The following is a 19635-nucleotide window of genomic DNA, read 5'->3' as shown; positions in this document are numbered from 1 at the left end:
CCACAGGGTTTGAAGGAGTTTTAGCAACATATCAAACACCTATCTCCTCACATTTTTCCCATAGGGTTTTTCGAGGAGACTTATTTAAGTTGTTGATGATGAACATTCTCAAAGACAAACCAACTCGGAGGAGCTTTATCAAGATGATGGTACTACCTGGACAAGCGTAGATTAGGGGGAGTGTTAGAATTAATTAAGTGTGTTTAATGAATAGGGAATCTACCCTTATCCCAACGGACTTGCGGTTACATCCCTACAGAGACGTAGTGCCTGTTCGCTAGGAACCAACGTCTCAAAGTTCTCTGCAGTAGAAATGGTCGCCTCTCCCTGCTTGAGGTGGCGTCGCTCGGGTCCTTCGGCCACCCAGTCTCCCTCGTTTGCATCCGGCTAGAGGCTCCACGAGCCACGGTGGATGCCTTAGTGGAGTTCTCTTGCTTCGAAGGACGCTTTCAAGCCTCAAAGTTTGAAATCAGACCCGATGGGGAACCAAGGCAATGCTTGTGTGTCTTTCCCGCCGGCGGAGAAAGCAATGTCCTGATCAGCATCAGGATATGCATGGTATATCCTGACAACGATGAGCTGCAGGAGGAGGAGGAGAAGGAGATGGATGATTACTTAGAGTACGACTATGAATTCGACCAGGATGATGAGGATGAAGATATACAAGATTACATATCTGACTCTGGCCAGGGGGAGGATGATTGAAGTATCGTCCCATCAATGTCTATGGGAAGATACGTGTGCAAGACTGCTACCTCTTGAGCACTGCGTTGGTTTTCCCTTGAAGAGGAAAGGGTGATGCAGCAAAGTAGCGTAAGTATTTCCCTCAGTTTTTGAGAACCAAGGTATCAATCCAATAGGAGGCTACGCGCGAGTCCCTCGCACCTACACAAACAAATAAATCCTCACAACCAACGCGATAAGGGGTTGTCAATCCCTACACGGTCACTTACGAGAGTGAGATCTGATAGATATGATAAGATAATATTTTTGGTATTTTTATGATAAAGATGCAAAGTAAAATAAAAGCAACGGAAATAACTAAGTGCTGGAAGATTAATATGATGGAAAATAGACCCCGGGGCCATAGGTTTCACTAGTGGCTTCTCTCAAGAGCATAAGTATTTTACGGTGGGTGAACAAATTACTGTTGAGCAATTGACAGAATTGAACATAGTTATGAGAATATCTAGGTATGATCATGTATATAGGCATCACGCCCGAGACAAGTAGACCGACTCCTGCCTGCATCTACTACTATGACTCCACACATCGACCGCTATCCAGCATGCATCTAGAGTATTAAGTTCATAAGAACAGAGTAACGCTTTAAGCAAAATGACATGATGTAGAGGGATAAATTCATGCAATATGATAAAAAAAACCATCTTGTTATCCTCGATGGCAACAATACAATACGTGCCTTGTTGCCCCTACTGTCATTGGGAAAGGACACCGCAAGATTGAACCCAAAGCTAAGCACTTCTCCCATTGCAAGAAAGATCAATCTAGTAGGCCAAACCAAACTGATAATTCGAAGAGACTTGCAAAGATAACCAATCATACATAAAAGAATTCAGAAAATTCAAATATTGTTCATAGATAAACTTGATCATAAACCCACAATTCATCGGTCTCAACAAACACACCGCAAAAGAAGATTACATCGAATAGATCTCCACAAGAGAGGGGGAGAACATTGTATTGAGATCCAAAAAGAGAGAAGAAGCCGTCTAGCTAATAACTATGGACACGAAGGTCTGAGGTAAACTACTCACACTTCATCGGAGAGGCTATGGTGTTGATGTAAAGCCCTCCGTGATCGATGCCCTTTCCGGCGGAGCTCCGGAACAGGCCCCAAGATGGGATCTCGTGGGTACAGAAGGTTGCGGCGGTGGAATTAGGTTTTTGGCTCCGTATTTGATCGTTTGGGGGTACGTATGTATATATAGGAGGAAGGAGTACGTCGGTGGAGCAACGTGGGGCGCACGAGGGTGGCGGGCGCGCCCAGGGGGGTAGGCGCTCCCCCCTACCTCGTGGCTTCCTGGTAGCTTTCTTGACGTAGGGTCCAAGTCCTCTGGATCATGTTCGTTCCGAAAATCACGTTCCCGAAGGTTTCATTCCGTTTGGACTCCGTTTGATATATCTTTTTTCTGCGAAACTCTGAAATAGGCAAAACAACAATTCTGGGCTGGGCCTCCGGTTAATAGGTTAGTCCCAAAAATAATATAAAAGTGAATAATAAAGCCTAATAATGTCCAAAACAGAAGATAATATAGCATGGAGCAATCAAAAATTATAGATACGTTGGAGACGTATCAAGCATCCCCAAGCTTAATTCCTGCTCGTCCTCGAGTAGGTAAATGATAAAAACAGAATTTTTGATGTGGAATGCTACTTGGCATAATTTCAATGTAATTCTTCTTATTGTGGCATGAATGTTTAGATTTGATATGATTCAAGATAAAAGTTTAATGTTGACATAAAAACAATAATATTTCAAGCATACTAACTAAGCAATTATGTCATATCAAAATAACATAGCCAAAGCAAGTTATCCCTACAAAATCATATAGTCTGGCTATGCTCCATCTTCCCCACACAAAATATTCATATCATGTACGACCCCGGTTTTAGCCAAGCAATTGGTTCATACTTTTAACGCGCTTCAGCATTTTCAACTCTTACGCAATACATGAGCGCAAGCCATGGATATAGCACTATGGTGGAATAAGGTATAATGGTAGGAGTTATGTGGGAAGACAAAAAAAGGAGAAAGTCTCACATCAACGAGGCTAATCAACGGGCTATGGAGATGCCCATCAATTGATGTTAATGCGAGGAGTAGGGATTGCCATGCAACGGATGCACTAGAGCTATAAGTGTATGAAAGCTCAAAAAGAAACTAAGTGGGTGTGCATCCAACTTGCTTGCTCACGAGGACCTCGGGCATTTGAGGAATCCCATCATTGGAATATACAAGCCAAGTTCTATAATGAAATTTCCCACTAGTATATGAAAGTGACAAAATGAGAGACCTTCTATTATGAAGATCACGGTGCTACTTTGAAGCACAAGTGTGATAAAAGGATAGTAACATTGTCCCTTCTCTCTTTTTCTCTCATTTTCTTATTAGGGCCTTTTCTCTTTTTTTATGGCCTCTTTTTTTATTTAGTCCGGAGGCTCATCCCGACTTGTGGGGGAATCATAGTCTCCATCATCCTTTCCTCACTTGGGACAATGCTCTAATAATGATGATCATCACACTTTTATTTACTTACAACTCATGAATTACAACTCAATACTTAGAACAAAATATGCCTCCGGCGGTGTACCGGGATATGCAATGAATCAAGAGCGACATGTACGAAAGAATTATGAACGGTGGCTTTGCCACAAATACAATGTCAACTACATGATCATGCAAAGCAATATGACAATGATGGAGTATGTCATGATAAATGACGCGGTGGAAAGTTGCATGGTAAAAGGATCGATATAGTTGACTAGAGGGGGGGGGTGAATAGGCAACTAACAATTTTTAGCTTTTGTTTACCAAATTAAAGTTTGCATCAAAATAGGTTGTCTAGATATGCAACTAAGTGAGCAACCTATATGATGCAATGACAACAAGCACGCAAGCAATTAAGAGATATAACACGAGTAAACTTGCGAAAGTAAAGGGACGAGATAACCAAGAGTGGAGCCGGTGAAGACGAGGATGTGTTACCGAAGTTCCTTCCTTTTGAGGGGAAGTACGTCTCCGTTGGAGCGGTGTGGAGGCACAATGCTCCCCAAGAAGCCACTAGGGCCACCGTATTCTCCTCACGCCCTCACACAATGCGAGATGCCGTGATTCCACTATTGGTGCCCTTGAAGGCGGCGACCGGACCTTTACAAACAAGGTTGGGGCAATCTCCACAACTTAATTGGAGGCTCCCAACGACACCACAAAGCTTCACCACAATGGACTATGGCTCCGTGGTGACCTCAACCGTCTAGGGTGCTCAAACACCCAAGAGTAACAAGATCCGCTAGGGATAAGTGGGGGGAATCAAATTTCTCTTGGTGGAAGTGTAGATCGGGGCCTTCTCAACCAATCCCGAGCAAATCAACAAGTTTGATTGGCTAGGGAGAGAGATCGGGCGAAAATGGAGCTTGGAGCAACAATGGAGCTTTTGGGGGAAGAGGTGGGTCAACTTTGGGGAAGAACACCCCCTTATATAGTGGGGGGAACAATCCAACCGTTACCCCCCACTTCAGCCCCGCAGAGAGCGGTACTACCGCTTGGCCAGCGGTACTACCGCTTGCCCCTATAAGCGGTACTACCGCTCCCCCTCGCGGTACTGCCGCTGGGCCCAGAGCGGTACTACCGCAGTGGCAGGGCGGTACTACCGCATACGAGCGGTACTACCGCATACGAGCGGTACTACGGCCCCACTGCCGCGGCTAGTACCGTAAAACCCGACACGAAAAAAGACCCGTCAAATCGAGGCGGTACTAGCATGAGACCGCAGCGGTACTACGGCTGGGGGCTACCAGCGGTAGTACCGCTCTGGTGCGGTACTACCGCTCCGGCCCGCGGTACTACCGCTGGGACCAGAGAGGGCACACTGATAAGGGGAACGAGCCCATCATAGAAGAGGAAAGGCTCGGAGGGGGGCAAAGGAAGTGTACGTGATGATTCCGCCCTAGCCTTTCCAAAGCGGACCCCCTCTTGATAGTACGGTGATCCCTATGAAACTAGTCCACCAAACTAATTCGAAAGGACTACACCGTCTTTGCTTCAAGCTCCGAGGGGAGGGAATCGTCTCATGCCAAAAGGATGAATCTCTGAAAACACTCAATGCACACGATTAGTCCGCAAAAGCATTGTCATCAATCACCAAAACATCTTAGGGATAAATATGCCCTTACAATCTCCCCCTTTTTGGTGGATTGATGACAATACGGGATTTGCACAACTGGGAAAAGACAAAGGACACAAGCAAACCCCAAATCTCTAAAATATAGACGGGCTCCCCCTAGATGTGTGCCATCAAGATAAGTGCTTTGGACTGCACGACACACATACTAGGATCAACACTCCCCCTGTATTTTAGAGACCAACAACCTAAGCGAGATACAAGAGAGCAGGATATATAACATAATAAGCATGCAACTCATGAGATACCAAATGAATAGAGACAAAGATAAAGATATGATAAGGATAGGGTAGCATATGTCTCACACCATATGATTGGAACTAAGGTCTCACTGAACACAAAACCAAACAAAGCACAAGGTAGCAAACACAACGAAAGCACAAAGACAAAGACACACTCGCAACACAACGACGCAAATCCCTAAACTCTCTCCCCCTTTGGCATCGAGACACCAAAAGAGGCAAAGAGCTAACCTACGGCTCCAGGTGAGAGCATGCTGAGGATCTCGAACATCAGGACTCTGCGTGATCATCTGCACCGCCGTCCTCGGCCGGAAACTGCTCGGCATCTGAATCAGTCCACGGACAGTGCTGCTGGATCCACTCCTCCTCCTCAGTGATCTGACCCTCAGAGCCGCTGGTGACTGTCGCACCCAACTGACGCATAAGCTCCTTGTGACGTCCCCTTGCCTTCTTCTCAACCACATGAGTCATGTACCGACCGTGAGACTCCATGCAGAACAGCTTCTTCATCTTGTGTTTGAGCTTCTTTGCCCAAGAGGGCTCTGCCACAGAAGGCTCTGTCCCAGAAGGCACATAATCCTCATCGTCATCATCGTCATCAGCCTCGCCCTCGGTCTCCATGGCAGCAGCAGAAGATGGAACTCCAGATCTAGGATTGCCCCAATTATCCTTCTTCCGCAGACGCTTGATCTCATGAGAAACCAACTCTCCAGTTTCTAGCTGCTCCTCAGGATAGGTACGTCTCCAGGCCTTCTCAATGAGCAACATAATGAACGAACCATAAATCGGGCACTTGCGCTCAGAAATAGCAGCAAGAAGTTCAGACCACATGACATGAGAGATGTCCAGGGACTCGCCGGTGTTTGCTTCCTTCTCACGCTAGCAGAAGAGAAGCATTTCCACGAGATAAGAGTGTACCATGTCTAGATTCCCGATACGAGGGAAGAGAGTCTCGCGGAAGATACGGTGAAGGATGTCCAGATAGGCAGACAACTCATAGGTTTCCTTCCTGGTCTCAGGGTTGACCTTTCGAGTACAGTAGGGCCAGAGGGCTTGCTTGTGGGTGGAGGTAACATTTTGGTGAGGACGAAAACCGACTGGAGTCTCGAGCCCTTGATCTTCCACCTCAAGCAACCCCATGAAGGCCTGCCACTTGACAGCTAGCAACTTCCCATTAGTCATCCAAGTCAGAGTCCTGTCTTCATCAGTTCCTAGGTGGACAGTGGCAAAGAACTGAGCCAGCAAATCTGCATCAAAGTCCTTGTTGAACTGCATGATCCTGAGAATGTTCAACTGAGAGCACATCTGAAGGGCATCACCAAAGTACTCAGGGTCCTTCTCCATAGCATCCGTGTTGATGGAATGAACATTGACAAAGAGGTTCTTCTTAGCCTTGATCACATCAAAGTAGGTGGCATACTGAAACCGGTTCCAGAACGGGCGATTGACAAGGTTGGGTTCTTGGTCTTCCTCATATGGGTTGCGGCGACGCCTGTCCCAGAATTCCTTGCTAGACATCTCTGTCACCTTCTTGCTACTTGGCTTCGGCCGGTTGGCAGTCTTCTTCTTGAGAGGAGGGTTAGCACTTGAGGAAGCACCCACTGGCGGTGGTGGAGCACTGGAAGAACCACCTGCAGTCTCAGATGAGCGGTACCGCTTTAACGTTGAACGCCCGGGGTTGACACGGCGGACTTGCTGCTCAGGATGTTCATCACCTGGAACCAAACACACGGACACACGAAACAACCAGAAGGAACGATCAAAACCAAATAAACACAACAAATATGGATCAACATGTGGTAGGAAACGATGGAACTGGGCATCCGGCGGTAGTACCGTGCCTGCACAGCGGCAGTACCGCACGAGCGGTAGTACCGTGCCTCCACAGCGGCAGTACCGCTCCAGCGGTAGTACGTGCCAGATGGGCGGTAGTACCGCCCAAGACGGGGCACGGAGGATCCCTACTGCCGTGGTCAGATCCGGCACTGCTGGGGATGCCAAATTCAAAAAATAAACCTACTAACCATCAATCCAAAGAGTCTAGTTGCCTTCTCCAACCTACTCAAGCCTAGATTTGGCCAAAAATCTAGAGATGCAACCACTATTGCCCCTAAAACGCGAGATCTGAAAACTAGACAAGAAGAGAAGAGGAACGGGGGCAATACCGGCATCCATGGCAAGAGGACGAGGTGGGGATCAACTCCACCGAAGGAAATGGAAAGGAACGGTCCGGAGACGGAGGGCCGCCGAAGCCCTCCCGCGGTGAGATGGCGCTGGAGAGAGAGAGAGGAAGAGGAACCAGGGGATGAAGCAAATGGGTATGGGGGGAGGAAACCACCCCTGCCCACGACTTAACCCCCTGGCCCCGCCCCTCAGCGGTAGTACCGTGGTGATGGGCGGTAGTACCGCTTAGCCACATAAGTGGTAGTACCGCTCCGTATAGCGGCAGTACCGCTCCAGCGGTAGTACCGCACCTTCACAACGGTAGTACCGCCCAGCGCAACTCAAAACAAGACTCAACACCTATGGCACAAAACGAAAGACGGGAAACGACGACAAGAAGACCAACAAGAGCAACAGCAATAGAACAAGAACCACACGCCTCTACACGAGAGGGCGGTGGCCGAGGCCACCTATGTTTGAGTCAATTGGTATGGCACCGCGAAGAATTATCCTTGGGCCCATGACCAAAGCTCGTCTTTGAAGCACAAGTACCATCAAAAATGGCTAATGTGGAAGAGTGAGATTAGTTTATGCATTATGGGGGAGGAAGAGTTCATTGAGAGAACAACACTCCCCCTAAGTCCATGCCTACACCTAGACAAGAATGCATGATGAATGTGAGGGATGTGCAAAGATTCAAACCACATTGCTCGAATCAATGATATTTAGCTCATGCCTTAACTCGCGAAATCTTGCTTCATCCAATGGCTTCGTGAAAATATCTACAAGGTTATCATGAGTGTTGACATAGTTGAGCTCGATCTCCCCTCGCCTAATATGATCCCGGATGAAGTGATACCGAATCTCAATATGCTTTGTCTTGAAGTGTTGTACCGGGTTGAGAGAAATCTTGATGGCACTTTCATTGTCACACCAAAGAGGCACCTTGTCACAAATGACACCGTAATCCTTTAAAGTTTGCCTCATCCATAAGAGTTGTGCACAACAACTCCCGGCCGCCACATACTCCGCTTCGGTGGACGAGAGAGACACACAACTTTGCTTTTTAGAAGACCAACTTACCAATGAGCAACCAAGAAATTGGCACCCTCCGGAAGTGGACTTCCTATCCACTTTGTCTCCCGCCCAATCGGAGTTCGAATAACCTACAAGCTTGAAGTTTGCTCCTCTTGGGTACCATAAGCCAAAGTTTGGGGTATGAGCCAAATATCGAAAGATTCGCTTGACCGCCACAAAGTGGCTTTCCTTAGGTGCGGCTTGAAACCGTGCACAAATTCCCACACTCAACATGATATCCGGTCTAGATGCACAAAGGTAAAGCAAGGATCCAATCATGGAGCGATATACCTTTTGATCCATTGCTTTACCATTGGGATCAATGTCAAGTTGGCACTTGGTGGGCATTGGAGTGGAAGCCGGCTTGACATCACTTAGCTTGAATCTCTTTAGCATGTCTTGAGTGTATTTGGCTTGGTTGATGAAGGTTCCTTCTCTTCTTTGTTTGATTTCGAATCCGAGAAAGAACTTCAACTCTCCCATCATAGACATATTGAACTTTGAGGTCATGAGTGCGGCAAATTCTTCATTGAAGGCTTTGTTAAGGGAACCAAAAATAGTATCATCAACATATAGTTGGCACACAAACAACTCCCATTTGACCTTCTTAGTAAAAATAATGGGGTCGATTTTCCCGATTTCGAATCCACGATCTTGTAACAACTCTGTAAGATGCTCATACCACGCACGTGGGGCTTGTTTAAGGCCATAGAGCGCCTTGTGGAGTTGATACACATGATCAGGGAAATAGGGATCTTCGAACCCAGGGGGTTGTTTGACATACACCAACTCATTTATGGGACCATTAAGAAAAGTACTCTTCACATCCATTTGTTGCAACGTGAAATTATGATGAGAAGCATAAGCAATCAACAAACGAATAGATTCAAGGCGAGCGATGGGGGCAAAGGTTTCACCGTAGTCGATACCATCGACTTGGGAGTAGCCTTGTGCCACCAAACGAGCCTTGTTGCGAACAATGATCCCATGAGCATCTTGCTTGTTCTTGAATATCCACTTGGTTCCAATGACATTATGGTTCCCGGTTGGCCTTGGCACTAACTTCCACACTTGGTTATGTTCGAAGTTGTTGTGTTCTTCATGCATGGCATTGAGCCAATCCGGGTCCTCGAGCGCTTCATAAACCTTTTGGGGTTCGACACAAGAAACAAACGCATGATGTTCACAATAGTTTGCTAATTGTCTACAAGTGCTTACCCCCTTTCTTAGGCTTCCAACCACATTCTCCATGAGATGACCTTTGGTGGTGAACTTGGAAGCGATCTTAGCGGCACGACGCTCCAATTCCTCCTCGGAAGTGAAACGAGGAGGGGTTACTTGATCATCTTGAGCGTCGTCTTGAGCTTGTTCTTGATCTTGAACTTGCTCGAGGGGGAGAACTTGACCTTGGGCATCATTTGGTGGATCACCACCATCTTGAGGTTGATCTTGCCCTTGATCTTGTTCATGAGGTTGAGGGCCTTCACTTTGTTCTTCGGAAGCGTGTGGGTCTTGGGTTGGTGATGGCTCCACTTGAGTGGAGCATTTGTTGGGAATCGTAGCATAATTTTAAAATTTTCCTATGCTCACCAAGATCCATCTATGGAGTATACTAGCAACGAGGGGAAAGGAGTGCATCTACATACCCTTGTAGATCGCGAGCGGAAGCGTTCCAATGAACGAGGTTGATGGAGTCGTACTCGCCGTGATCCAAATCCCGATGACCGAGTGCCGAACGGACGGCACCTCCGCGTTCAAGACACGTACGGAGCAGTGACGTTCTCCTCCTTCTTGATCCAGCAAGGGGGAAGGAGAGGTTGATGGAGATCCAGCAGCACGACGGCGTGGTGGTGGATGTAGCGGGATCTCGGCAGGGCTTCGCCGAGGTTCTGCGAGAGGGAGAGGTGTTGCAGGGGAGGAGGGAGGCGCCCAAGGCTGTTGTATTGCTGCCCTCCCTCCCCCCTTTATATAGGCCCCCTGGGAGGGGGGGGCGCCGGCCTGGAACCAATCTGCATGGCGGGGGGGGGGGGCAGGGAGGAGACTTGCCCCCCAAGGCAAGTGGGGCGCCCCCCACCCTAGGGTTTCCAACCCTAGGCGCAGGGGGAAGGCCCATGGGGGCGCCCCAGCCCACTAAGGGCTGGTTCCCTTCCCACTTCAGCCCATGGGGCCCTCCGGGATAGGTGGCCCCACCCGGTGGACCCCCGGGACCCTTCCGGTGGTCCCGGTACAATACCGGTGACCCCCGAAACTTTCCCGGTGGCCGAAACTTGACTTCCTATATATAATTCTTCACCTCCGGACCATTCCGGAACTCCTCGTAACGTCCGGGATCTCATCCGGGACTCCGAACAACTTTCGGGTTTCCGCATACTCATATCTCTACAACCCTAGCGTCACCGAACCTTAAGTGTGTAGACCCTATGAGTTCGGGAGACATGCAGACATGACCGAGACGCCTCTCCGGTCAATAACCAACAGCGGGATCTGGATACCCATGTTGGCTCCCACATGTTCCACGATGATCTCATCGGATGAACCACGATGTCGAGGATTCAATCAATCCCGTATACAATTCCCTTTGTCAATCGGTATGTTACTTGCCCGAGATTCGATCGTCGGTATCCCAATACCTTGTTCAATCTCGTTACCGGCAAGTCTCTTTACTCGTACCGCAATGCATGATCCCGTGATTAACGCCTTAGTCACATTGAGCTCATTATGATGATGCATTACCGAGTGGGCCCAGAGAGACCTCTCCGTCATACGGAGTGACAAATCCCAGTCTCGATCCGTGCCAACTCAACAGACACTTTCGGAGATACCCGTAGTGCACCTTTATAGTCACCCAGTTACGTTGTGACGTTTGGCACACCCAAAGTACTCCTACGGTATCCGGGAGTTGCACGATCTCATGGTCCAAGGAGAAGATACTTGACATTGGAAAAGCTCTAGCAAACGAACTACACGATCTTTGAGCTATGCTTAGGATTGGGTCTTGTCCATCACATCATTCTCCTAAAAATGTAATCCCGTTATCAATGACATCCAATGTCCATAGTCAGGAAACCATGACTATCTGTTGATCAACGAGCTAGTCAACTAGAGGCTTACTAGGGACACGTTGTGGTCTATGTATTCACACATGTATTACGATTTCCGGATAACACAATTATAGCATGAACAATAGACAATTATCATGAACAAAGAAATATAATAATAACCATTTATTATTGCCTCTAGGGCATATTTCCAACAGTCTCCCACTTGCACTAGAGTCAATAATCTAGTTACATTGTGATGAATCGAACACCCATTGCGTCCTGGTGTTGATCATGTTTTGCTCTAGGGAGAGGTTTAGTCAACGGATCTGCTACATTCAGGTCCGTATGTACTTTACAAATATCTATGTCTCCATTTTGAACACTTTCACGAATGGAGTTGAAGCGACGCTTGATATGCCTGGTCTTCCTGTGAAACCTGGGCTCCTTCGCAAGGCAATAGCTCCAGTGTTGTCACAGAAGAGAGTCATCGGGCCCGACGCATTGGGAATCACCCCTAGGTCGGTAATGAACTCCTTCATCCAGACTGCTTCCTGTGCTGCCTCCGAGGCTGCCATGTACTCCGCTTCACATGTAGATCCGCCACGACGCTTTGCTTGCAACTGCACCAGCTTACTGCTCCTCCATTCAAAATATACACGTATCCGGTTTGTGACTTCGAGTCATCCAGATCTGTGTCGAAGCTAGCGTCGACATAACCCTTTATGACGAGCTCTTCGTCACCTCCATAAACGAGAAACATATCCTTAGTCCTCTTCAGGTACTTCAGGATATTCTTGACCGCTGTCCAGTGTTCCATGCCGGGATTACTTTGGTACCTTCCTACCAAACTTACGGCAAGGTTTACATCAGGTCTGGTACACAGCATGGCATACATAATAGACCCTATGGCCGAGGCATAGGGGATGACACTCATCTTTTCTCTATCTTCTGCCGTGGTCGGGCATTGAGCCGTGCTCAATTGCACACCTTGCAATACAGGCAAGAACCCCTTCTTGGACTGATCCATATTGAACTTCTTCAATATCTTGTCAAGGTATGTACTCTGTGAAAGACCAATGAGGCGTCTTGATCTATCTCTATAGATCTTGATGCCTAATATATAAGCAGCTTCTCCAAGGTCCTTCATTGAAAAACACTTATTCAAATAGGCCTTTATACTTTCCAACAATTCTATATCATTTCCCATCAACAGTATGTCATCCACATATAATATGAGAAATGCTACAGAGCTCCCACTCACTTTCTTGTAAACACAGGCTTCTCCATAAGTCTGTGTAAACCCAAACGCTTTGATCATCTCATCAAAGCGAATGTTCCAACTCCGAGATGCTTGCACCAGCCCATAGATTGAGCGCTGGAGCTTGCATACTTTGTTAGCATTCTTAGGATCGACAAAACCTTCCGGCTGCATCATATACAACTCTTCCTTAAGGAAGCCGTTAAGGAATGCCGTTTTGACGTCCATCTGCCATATCTCATAATCATAGTATGCGGCAATTGCTAACATGATTCGGACGGACTTCAGCTTCGCTACGGGTGAGAAAGTCTCATCGTAGTCAACCCCTTGAACTTGTCGAGCCTTATAGATGGTCACATTACCATCCGCGTCTGTCTTCTTCTTAAAGATCCATTTGTTTTCTATGGGTCGCCGATCATCGGGCAAGTCAGTCAAAGTCCATACTTCGTTTTCATACATGGATCCTATCTCGGATTTCATGGCTTCTAGCCATTTGTCGGAATCTGGGCCCGCCATTGCTTCTTCATAGTTCGAAGGTTCACCGTTGTCTAACAACATGATTTCCAGGACAGGGTTGCCGTACCACTCTTGTGCGGAACGTGCCCTTGTGGACCTACGAAGTTCAGCAGTAACTTGATCCGAAGCTTCATGATCATCATCATTAACTTCCTCCCCAGTCGGTGTAGGCACCACAGGAACATCTTCCCGCGCTGCGCTACTTTTCGGTACGGAAGGGGTGACTATCACCTCATCAAGTTCCACTTTCCTCCCACTCAATTCTTTCGAGAGAAACTCTTTCTCCAGAAAGGACCCATTCTTGGCAACAAAGATCTTGCCTTCGGATCTGAGGTAGAAGGTATACCCAATAGTTTCCTTGGGGTATCCTATGAAGACGCATTTTTCCGACTTGGGTTCGAGCTTTTCAGGTTGAAGTTTCTTGACATAAGCATCGCATCCCCAAACTTTTAGAAACGACAGCTTAGGTTTCTTCCCAAACCATAATTCATACGGTGTCGTCTCAACGGATTTCGACGGAGCCCTATTTAAAGTGAATGCGGCAGTCTCTAAAGCATAGCCCCAAAATGAGAGCGGTAAATCGGTAAGAGACATCATAGATCGCACCATATCCAATAGAGTGCGATTATGACGTTCGGACACACCGTTTCGCTGAGGTGTTCCAGGCGGCGTGAGTTGTGAAACGATTCCACATTTCCTTAAATGTGCACCAAATTCGTGACTTAAATATTCTCCACCACGATCTGATCGTAAGAATTTTATTTTCTGTCACGTTGATTCTCAACCTCACTCTGAAATTCCTTGAACTTTTCAAAGGTTTCAGACTTGTGTTTTATTAGGTAGACATACACATATCTACTTAAATCATCAGTGAGAGTGAGAACATAACGATATCCTCCGCGAGCCTCAACACTCATTGGACCGCACACATCGGTATGTATGATTTCCAATAAGTTGGTTGCTCGCGCCATTGTTCCGGAGAACGGAGTCTTGGTCATCTTACCCATGAGGCATGGTTCGCACGTGTCAAATGATTCGTAATCAAGAGACTCCAAAAGTCCATCTGTATGGAGCTTCTTCATGCGCTTGACACCAATGTGACCAAGGCGGAAGTGCCACAAGTATGTGGGACTATCGTTATCAACCTTACATCTTTTGGTATTCACACTATGAATATGTGTAACATCACGTTCGAGATTCATCAAGAATAAACCATTGACCAGCGGGGCATGACCATAAAACATATCTCTCAAATAAATAGAACAACCATTATTCTCGGATTTAAATGAGTAGCGATCTCGAATTAAACGAGATCCAGATACAATGTTCATGCTCAAAGCTGGCACTAAATAGCAATTATTGAGGTTTAAAACTAATCCCGTAGGGAGATGCAGAGGTAGCGTGCCGACGGCGATCACATCGACCTTGGAACCATTCCCGACGCGCATCGTCACCTCGTCCTTTGCCAGTCTCCGTTTATTCCGCAGTTCTTGTTTTGAGTTACAAATATGAGCAACCGCACCGGTATCAAATACCCAGGAGCTACTACGAGTACTGGTAAGGTACACATCAATTACATGTATATCACATATACCTTTGGTGTTGCCGGCCTTCTTGTCCGCTAAGTATTTGGGGTAGTTCCGCTTCCAGTGACCACTTCCCTTGCAATAAAAGCACTCAGTCTCAGGCTTGGGTCCATTCTTTGACTTCTTCCCGGCAACTGGCTTACCGGACGCGGCAACTCCCTTGCCGTCCTTCTTGAAGTTCTTCTTACCCTTGCCCTTCTTGAACTTAGTGGCTTTATTCACCATCAACACTTGATGTTCTTTTCTGATCTCCACCTCCGCTGATTTCAACATCGAATATACCTCAGGAATGGTCTTTTCCATCCCCTGCATATTGAAGTTCATCACAAAGCTCTTGTAGCTTGGTGGAAGCGACTGAAGGATTCTGTCAATGACCGCGTCATCCGGGAGATTAACTCCCAGCTGAGACAAGCGGTTATGCAACCCAGACATTCTGAGTATGTGCTCACTTACAGAACTATTCTCATCCATTTTACAGCTGAAGAACTTGTCGGAGACTTCATATCTCTCGACCCGGGCATGAGCTTGGAAAACCATTTTCAGCTCTTCGAACATCTCATATGCTCCGTGTTTCTCAAAACGCTTTTGGAGACCCGGTTCTAAGCTGTAAAGCATGCCGCACCGAACGAGGGAGTAATCATCAGCACGTGATTGCCAAGCGTTCATAACGTCTTGGTTCTCTGGGATTGGTGCTTCACCTAGCGGTGCTTCTAAGACATAATCTTTCTTGGCTGCTATGAGGATGATCCTCAGGTTCCAGACCCAGTCCATTGTTGGGGAACGTAGTAATTTCAAAAAATTTCCTACGCACACGCAAGATCATGGTGATGCATAGCAACGAGAGGGGAGAGTGTTGTCCACGTACCCTCGTAGACCGATAGCGGAAGCGTTATCACAACGCGGTTGATGTAGTCGTACGTCTTCATGATCCGACCGATCAAGTACCGAACGTACGACACCTCCGAGTTCTACACACGTTCAGCTCGATGACGTCCCTCGAACCCCGATCCAGCCGAGTGTTGAGGGAGAGTTTCGTCAGCACGACGGCGTGGTGACGATGTTGATGTTCCACCGACGCAGGGCTTCGCCTAAGCTCCGCAACGGTATTATCGAGGTGTAATATGGTGGAGGGGGCACCGCACACGGCTAAGAGATCTCAAGGATCAATTGTTGTGTCTCTGGGGTGCCCCCCGCCCCCGTATATAAAGGAGCAAGGGAGGAGGAGGCCGGCCCTAGGAGGGGGCGCACCAAGTGTGCAGTCCTACTAGGACTCCCTAGTCCTAGTAGGATTCCACCTCCCATATGGAATAGGAAAAGAGGAAGGGAAAAAGAGAAGGATTCCCTAGTCCTAGTAGGATTCCTCAAGGAGGGGGCGCACCAAGTGTGGAGTCCTACTAGGACTCCCTAGTCCTAGTAGGATTCCACCTCCCATATGGATTCCTCCAACCATCATGCCGAATCATGACACGCAGGTCATGTTAATCAAATTACATCATATAGTCATCTCATACATAATCAAATTAGTATGAGTACTGCTATACCACATCATATGCACATCCTGCAAAACCAAGTTAGACGCCTCTAATCGGTTTATGCAAAATTTATTTTACGTGGCTTCTAAGGTTTTGACTTAAACCGCAGCGACCAACGTTTTATCATCAAGTATGATTATTCAAGTTGCTAGATTAACATCTCGGGGTGTATGAAACACGGGATAATTAAATCTCGAGCCCCATACTAAACTTCGTCATACGCATGACCCCCGTGCAGATCATATCTGCAATGCCCTTTCATCTGCGAATTTCATCTTTCTTTTGACTACGGCAGAACCCAAAGAACTGATAGCACTTCCATGATCAATCAGGATCACGGATTGCCAGAACTTTGTCAAATTCCACCATGCTGTCTCGAGATTGAGCAAACGCAAATTCTAGGGAAGCAACAAGAACCTCGGGTAACAAATTTCATCTGTCACCAGCATAAATAATTTTCAGCAATAGATCTCATGTACTACCTAATTATATTATGCAATACCCATACATCTCTATGTATTCTAGGTCGAAACCTGCATCTACGCATAGCACGGCTCTTGATGCCACTGAAGGGGAACGCAACAGAAAACAAAAATTTTCCGACCTACGCACCAGCCCAGGACCACTATGGAGACTGCATACATGGTTAGATCTTTTTCGTTACCGACTCGTAGCGCAGCGGGAAGTAGAGTCGATGACGATCGGCGGTGCAGATCCCCGCAGCTAGGATTTACAACCTCCCAACCGCGAGGATGTATACCCTCATCTGCTCCTCAGACAGCCCTCTGGGAGGCGGTCGAACAGCCCCCGGACGGTGTCGCGGACAGCCCTTCGGGAGGACCTTCGAAAATCGAACGGTCACTCGGACAGCCCTTCGGGAGGACCTTCGAAACTCGGACGGTCACACGGACAGCCCTTCGGGAGGCACTCACGAACTAAGACCGAAACTACGATCTCTCTACAGAGTTGCACACATACGGTGTCATCTATCCGGCAGGGCTTCGCCGTCCAGAACTAGTTCCTGCCGGAACCCAGACAGCCTTACGGCTCTACGAAACTCTTTTCATGGGAGGGAGAGAAGAAGCCAGATAATGCATGGCATGTGTATGAGAGCAAGGGATGAGTGTGGAGGGCTGCCCCTCCACCTCTATTTATAGGAAATCCCAAGGGGGTAGGGTAGTTTCACAAAAAACCCAAAATGCACATGAATGAAGTCCTTCCACAAGGACCTAGGAGTGAAACCAAGGAACAAGAGGGTCCCCAAGGGGGGATACCCCATGTGGCCGGCCACACCCCCATGAGGGGCCCAAAAAATGGCTCCTATCCATCCATGTCATCCCCAAGATCTTTTGGAGCAAAGCCCCAAAAGGTGGCTTTCCATAAAGTAACCATAAAGCTGATTTTCACTATTCACGACGGCATTTTTAGCGTCTGATCGAACTGAAAATATTTATGTGGGCTAAGAACATTTCCAGTACCCACTAAAATGATTTTCAACGCGTTCCGAAACAATTCCGGTTTTAGTGATTTTCATCTGCGAAACGCATCTGAAGTGGCTCCGGCAGCTCCGGAACATTTCCGGTTTTTATCTCAGAAAATTCCAAAAAGCTTCCAGAATGATTCTGGCATCCTCCAAGAATTATCAGGCATGTGCCGAAACCAATTTGACTTGATGGTGTATCCCGAAACAACTTTTCGGTATCAACGAAACTTATCTGATGACCTCTCTCTGCGGTACGATTCCGCTGTCCGAAACTTTTCGGTGTCCGAAACTTTTTCGGTGATTTTCTCTCAGACTCCCTGTCTAGTATTCAGCAGATAGATGACCCTTAAGCGTGTGACCCGATAGGTTCGGTGAAGTATAGACATGACCCGGAACCCCTTCCGATCAATGATCAACATCGGAGCCGTGGACACCCATATTGACCCCTATACCCGCACGAATAAATATTTGAGTGAACCTCCAGTTGCCGTGTGCTATTCCTGTTGCTTCACGATATGTTACAAATACCCGAGGTGAGACATGTTCACCTTCGCGAAGATTGCCACCACCTTGTCGATGCACCAGATAATATTGCTATCTCTATAGCTAACAAAATAATGCATTACAACAAGGTTGACACGCAGGTCATTAAAGTGCAATCATATGGCTCCAACCATCATGCCGAATCATGACACGCAGGTCATGTTAATCAAATTACATCATATAGTCATCTCATACATAATCGAATTAGTATTAGCACTGCTATACCACATCATATGCACATCCTGCAAAACCAAGTTAGACGCCTCTAATCGGTTTATGCAAAATTTATTTTACGTGGCTTCTAAGGTTTTGACTTAAACCGCAGCGACCAACGTTTTATCATCAAGTATGATTATTCAAGTTGCTAGATTAACATCTCGGGGTGTATGAAACACGGGATAATTAAATCTCGAGCCCCATACTAAACTTCGTCATACGCATGACCCCCGTGCAGATCATATCTGCAATGCCCTTTCATCTGCGAATTTCATCTTTCTTTTGACTACGGCAGAACCCAAAGAACTGATAGCACTTCCATGATCAATCAGGATCACGGATTGCCAGAACTTTGTCAAATTCCACCATGCTGTCTCGAGATTGAGCAAACGCAAATTCTAGGGAAGCAACAAGAACCTCGGGTAACAGATTTCATCTGTCACCAGCATAAATAATTTTCAGCAATAGATCTCATCTACTACCTAATTATATTATGCAATACCCATACATCTCCATGTATTCTAGATCGAAACCTGCATCTACGCATAGCACGGCTCTTGATGCCACTGAAGGGGAACGCGACAGAAAACAAAAATTTTCCGACCTACGCACCAGCCCAGGACCACTATGGAGACTGCATACATGGTTTGATCTTTTTCGTTACTGACTCGTAGCGCAGCGGGAAGTAGAGTCGATGACGATCGGCGGTGCAGATCCCCGCAGCTAGGATTTACAACCTCCCAACCACGAGGATGTATACCCTCATCTGCTCCTCAGTCAGCCCTCCGGGAGGCGGTCGAACAGCCCCCCGGACGGTGTCGCGGACAGCCCTTCGGGAGGACCTTCGAAACTCGAACGGTCACTCGGACAGCCCTTCGGGAGGACGTTCGAAACTCGGACGGTCACACAGACAGCCCTTCGGAAGGCACTCACGAACTAAGACCGAAACTACGATCTCTCTATAGAGTTGCACACATACGGTGTCATCTATCCGGCAGGGCTTCGCCGTCCAGAACTAGTTCCTGCCGGAACCCAGACAGCCTTACGGCTCTA

Source organism: Triticum aestivum, chromosome 3D (assembly GCF_018294505.1).
Source record: "Triticum aestivum cultivar Chinese Spring chromosome 3D, IWGSC CS RefSeq v2.1, whole genome shotgun sequence".
NCBI lineage: Eukaryota > Viridiplantae > Streptophyta > Magnoliopsida > Poales > Poaceae > Triticum > Triticum aestivum.
The sequence above is the reverse complement of the archived record's forward strand: the minus strand, read 5'-3'. Positions refer to the sequence as shown.